The following is a 6000-nucleotide window of genomic DNA, read 5'->3' as shown; positions in this document are numbered from 1 at the left end:
TGGGATTAACTCCTTGAAACGTGTCGGTAATCTCTAGCTCTTCCTCTTCTATTTGAAGCTTGCTGATAACTATCGGGGAGATCAGGTTCAACCTGGCCCCGCCGTCCACCAATATTTTTGTGACCTTGAGGTTGCGAATTGTTGGAGAGACCAACAATGGCAAACACCCTACCGCTATGGTGCGGTGGGGATGACCCTCTTCGTCAAAAATGATGGGCGTGCGTGACCATTTGAGCGGTTTTCCGGGCCTCTGGCGCTGGTTCCACGGCATTGACTTCTCATTCCCACCGCTTGAGCTGGCGGTGAGAGGTGTGCAAAGATGCACCCCCGTCAATGCATAGGGCGTTAGTGGCCTTCTGGAACTCCTGCTCAATGGTTTCCTCCTCATCCCCTCCATCACTCTCATCATCACAGGCTTCCTTCTCTCGACCTCTGGCGGGCTTTCCTTGGTTTCGAAAGGGTTTGTCGAGGCGATTTACTTCACCGCCTCGGCCCTTACCGCCAGCAACATTCTGACCCTTTTCCTTGTCATGCTTCTCATATTCTGCTCTTTGTCTTTTGACAAGCTACTCAACCTGATAACACTCTTAAAGGTCATGGCCTTTGGTCCGATGAATCTTGCAATACGGTCCATCACCTTTCCCGTCCTTCTCGGCAGCCGTGGCCTCCTGGCAGTCAGCGCACAAGGCAGCTTCCTTGCCGGGGACCTCAGGTTTGGCCTTCTTGCCGGTACTAGGCATACTCGAATCTCCAACAATCATCACTGCCTTGTCCTTCCGCTTGTTACTACGCTTCTTGCTCTTCTTCTGACTGGTTGGTTCATCATCATCCTCAGAATCGATGTTGGTGCAATCTTCCTCTCCGGGCAACTTTCTTCCCTCCTCCATCCGAGCACACTTATCCACCAAGGTGTACAGCTCCTTCACAGTCTTGGGCAACCGCACGTTCATCTTGGAACGAATCCGGCGGTTGCGCACATTGGATTGGAAGGCAACTATCACAGCTGCTGGATGGATGTTTGGGATGTTTCTATGGACTTTACTGAATCTCTATAAATACTTACGAAGGGTTTCTCCTTCCTTTTGTTGGAGAAGCTGCAAGTCGCTGGGCCTGCCAAGCTCTTGATGGCCGCCGGTGAAGGCGCCAATGAACTCATGGCACAGGTCAGCCCACGATGAAATGGAGTTCTCCGGTAGGTGCATCGGCCAGGTTCTCACATTGGACTTGAGAGCCAAAGGGAAGTAGTTGGCAAACACCTTTCATCTCTTCCCCCGGCAGCCTGAACAGCGATGGTGTAGATGCTCAGGAACTCTGCCGGGTTCAGCCTCCCATCATACTTCTCAGGTATCTCTGGCATGAACGTGCGAATGGATGGCCAACGAACTTGCCGCAGCTCACGAGTAAAGGCAGGGCACCCAACCACGAAAGGTAGGCACCCGCCGATACCGAGCGCAGGCTCGTCGATGTTAGGGCCGTCGTACCCGTTGGCCGGGCAGTGGTTGTCGCGGCGCCGCTCGACGACGATGCACGTGTCTCCCACTCACCTATTCTCCGGGGCTCGCCGTCGGCCTGGACGTGCTCGAGGGTCAGAGTAGGCCATCGAGACGTCGTCAGGGTCTTGATTTTGTTGTGCTCGCTGCTACCTCTTGAGCACTGCGTTGGTTTTCCCTTGAAGAGGAAAGGGTGATGCAGCAAAGTAGCGTAAGTATTTCCCTCAGTTTTTGAGAACCAAGGTATCAATCCAGTAGGAGGCGACGCACGAGTCCCTCGCACCTACACAAACAAATAAATCCTCGCAACCAACGCAATAAAGAGGTTGTCAATCTCTTCACGATCACTTACGAGAGTGAGATCTGATACATATGATAAGATAATATTTTTGGTATTTTTATGATAAAGATGCAAAGTAAAGAAAGCAAAATAAAAACGGCGCCAGAAATAACTTGTTGTCGGGAGATTAAATATGATGGAAAATAGACCCGGGGGCCATAGGTTTCACTAGTGGCTTCTCTCGAGAGCATAAGTATTACGGTGGGTGAACAAATTACTATTGAGCAATTGACGGAATTGAGCATAGTTATGAGAATATCTAGGTATGATCATGTATATAGGCATCACGTCCGAGACAAGTAGACCGACTCCTGCCTGCATCTACTACCATTACTCCACACATCGACCGCTATCCAGCATGCATCTAGAGTATTAAGTTCATAAGAACAGAGTAACGCTTTAAGCAAGATGACATGATGTAGAGGGATAAACTCATGCAATATGATATAAACCCCATCTTGTTATCCTCAATGGCAAAAATACAATGCGTGCCTTGCTACCCCTACTGTCACTGGGAAAGGACACCGCAAGATTGAACCCAAAGCTAAGCACTTATCCCATTGCAAGAAAGATCAATCTAGTAGGCCAAACCAAACTGATAATTCAAAGAGACTTGCAAAGATAACCAATCATACATAAAAGAATTCAGAGAAGATTCAAATATTGTTCATAGATAAACTTGATCATAAACCCACAATTCATCGGTCTCAACAAACACACCGCAAAAGAAGATTACATCGAATAGATCTCCACGAGAGAGGGGGAGAACATTGTATTGAGATCCAAAAAGAGAGAAGAAGCCATCTAGCTAATAACTATGGACCCGAAGGTCTGAGGTAAACTACTCACACATCATCGGAGAGGCTATGGTGTTGATGTAGAAGCCCTCCGTGATTGATACCCCCTCCGGCAGAGCTCCGGAACAGGCCCCAAGATGAGATCTCACGGGTACAGAAGGTTGCGGCGGTGGAATTAGGTTTTTGGCTCCGTATCTGGTAGTTTGGGGGTACGTAGGTATATATAGGAGGAAGGAGTACGTCGGTGGAGCAACGTGGGGCCCACGAGGGTGGAGGGCGCGCACAGGGGGGGGGGGTAGGCGCGCCCCCTACCTCATGGCTTCCTGGTAGCTTTCTTGACGTAGGGTCCAAGTCCTCTGGATCACGTTCGTTCCGAAAATCACGTTCCCGAAGGTTTTTCCATTTGGACTCTGTCGGGGATATACCCCGCGGTATGACCCGGCCAGACTTGGCAACTCACCAGAGACCTGGCTGGAGCTTGGCGACTCACTGGTGATCTGCCCGAACATGGCGATTCACAGGTAACCCGGCTGGACATTGTGACTCACTGGAGACCCGGCGGGCAGATCAGACGGACGACAAGACCCAAGGCCCAGCAGGCTGGCTTATACTCTGGTGGGCTGGCTTAAGGAGAAAGGGATGATGAATATTTCCTTTACGAGGAAGCAAGACCCGGACTTGTATTCAACTTGTAAGAAAAGATAGACTAGTCCTAGTCCTACTAGGACTCCGCATGTAACCTGCCCCTCTAACTTATATAAGGAGGGGCAGGGCACCTCAAAGAGGGACAAGCAACAAGAAACAATTTCTAGGGCTAGACACAAAGAGCCGGCTTACCGGCGACTCTCTCATGATCATAATGAGACCTAGCCACAAACAACATGTAGGGTTATTACCGGATGATGTTTCCCGGGGCCCGAAGCTGTCTAAATCCTTGTCTTGTGTTGCGTCTCTCGATTCCGCTCAACCCCTCTCAAGCTACTACAAAGATGCGTTGGCCTCACGACTAAGTCCTCACACTAGGACATCTGCCGTGACAATTCCACGACAGTTGGCGCCCACCGTGGGGCTAGGCGCATGGTGGTGTTGAGTTCTTGGAGGGATCTTTTCTAGGGTTCGAGAAGTTCGCAATTTTCCGGTTCAACTAGAGCCGGCGTGGAAGATTCACATCAACGTCAAGTTTGCTAGATCCCAAAGGGGGAAGTCTCCGTTTGGTTCAGCAAGGATTCATCGGATCTGATGGTTGCAAATCGCAGATACGTACAAGGTCAAATTCCCGATCGAGTTATCGGATCAGACGAGGGATTGGACACTATTTGGAAATTGATTAGCCTTATGTCTGATGAATCAAAACAAGGTAGAAGACAAAAAGACCAAAATCAATCACGCTCCCGATCCGGGAAAGGAAAACTGCCATGACCCGGACTCTGAGTCGTCCTGGCCTCCGCAGCTTCCGCCTCTGCAGTCGGTTTCGGTCGCCGCCGTAGTGTGGCCCACCTGAGTCCGCCCTAGCGGCCACGCCAAATCACCTTGCCTTCATTGTCGCGCGGGCCGCTGCCCTCGTTCATCTCCGCGATGAGCCGCCCATTCTGAGCCAGCACTGCCTCAGCCACGCCATCCGAGTCACTTGCTGCCTCTACCTCCCTGCCCGCTCAAGTTACCATGGTGGCCGCTTCGCGACCCTGCCGCACTTTGAGTCTCGCCGCTCCTGAACCACCTCTGCAGAGTTGCCTCCCGCCCGAGTCGATGGCGGAGCAAATTTCGCCGGGAGTCGCCTCCACTAGTTTGGTTCCTGTCAAGCCGGCCGCGTCGCCGCCAACGCCGCCCTGTCGGTTTCACCCTCGGACTGCCCAGCCAGCCACTGGTACAAACTCATTGCTGCTGATCCCGTTGACTGCTGCGCAGCAGCGCCTTTGTATCTACAACCCTCCGCACTGAAGTCTCCTCCGGCACGACCGCGCGTTGACCGGCTGCCCGCCGGCTCGTCTGCTGCGTCCTCTGTGGAGGTGCGCCTCGCCGGCCTTGCACCAAGTTGCCAGACCCATGAGTTGCCGCCTCCGCCCTGACTTGCACCGCGGCGCCTCAAGCCGCCCGGCCTCGTGTCTGTCTCCGTCGAAGCCGGCCGCACCACCACGCGCCTCTGCGGCCACGCCTCTTGTCCGAGCCGCCGTGGTTGCCGCTGGAATATGCCTCCATAAACCGTCGCGGCTTCTGTTGAGTCATTAAGCTGGCCCTCCACTCCTCCGCTGCCGTTCCGTGTTGAGTCGCCGGACCAGCCCTCCGCTTCTCCGCTGTCGTTCTGCTTTGAGCCGTCGTTTCCAGGCTCCATTACAGACATACTTCAAGGTTCAAACCACCGCTTTGATCTCTCACCGACATTTTCCTTCGCTGTCGAGGCCTCCGCTATAGCGTGGTTTGTTTTGAGCCACCCTCACCGTCGAGCACTGAGCCGCTGCAGGGTCGACCCGTTGTCCCCACTGCGCTGGCCTCTGATAGCTTGCCCTGCCTAATAGTCGGCTCGCCGCGCCTGATTCTTTTTGGATGCGTCCCCGCGCGTATGTTGACTGGCCAAAAGGCTCCTGCGGTGGTGCACCTAAAGGCATACTGCAAAGAATTGGTGTTACAAAATGTATTGCTACTAGTACTACTTATACGAGGAGATCAAAAGCTACTGCTATTTCTTCATCACATGAAGACAAAGAAAAAGAAAGGAGAAGAGGAGGGTCACCCCACGTGAAGCATCAGACTATATAGTAGCAGTTGATGCGTGCAGACAAACAAGCATGGTGCTGCTCGCCAGTTGCACAGCCAATAAAAAACCAGGTGATATCCATCCGATTTTATTTTATTAAATATAATTGTTTTTCATCAGAGAACAATTACTCCGGTCTGTGATATTTTTTAGGCAGGGCGGCTATTAAAAGAAAAAGGGTGGTGTTATGTCGCGGATGCACGTTCGGCGGTGCTGCATGGCTTCATGGGCACGCGTACCGCGGTCCGGTTTACATCAAACGCGCCAGCTGACTCGCTCGTCCGCACCGCCTTACAACGCCACGGACGACTCGCCCGTCCGCCCTCGCGGCCGGTTCACGTGTCTGCGCCAGCTTACAATGCCATGGCCGACTCGCTGTCCGCGCCGGCTTACAACGCCATAGTCACCTCAACCTTTTGTGGATTCACATCGCGCTATCAACACCAATGACATACACCTTATGCTATAGTCAATATGGAGAATCTCAAAGCCAACTCCTCGAGCCGTCTTGAGACTCGGGGGCTACAATGATATGACTCGGCAGCATTGGTCGGTTTCAATGCATTCAAGAATTCCGGGTCATTGGAGGGAGAAATAATTCAGTCCCGGAGGCTACCGCCA

The sequence above is a fragment of the Aegilops tauschii genome, chromosome 7 (genome assembly GCF_002575655.3).
Source record: "Aegilops tauschii subsp. strangulata cultivar AL8/78 chromosome 7, Aet v6.0, whole genome shotgun sequence".
Taxonomy (NCBI): domain Eukaryota; kingdom Viridiplantae; phylum Streptophyta; class Magnoliopsida; order Poales; family Poaceae; genus Aegilops; species Aegilops tauschii.
The sequence above is the reverse complement of the archived record's forward strand: the minus strand, read 5'-3'. Positions refer to the sequence as shown.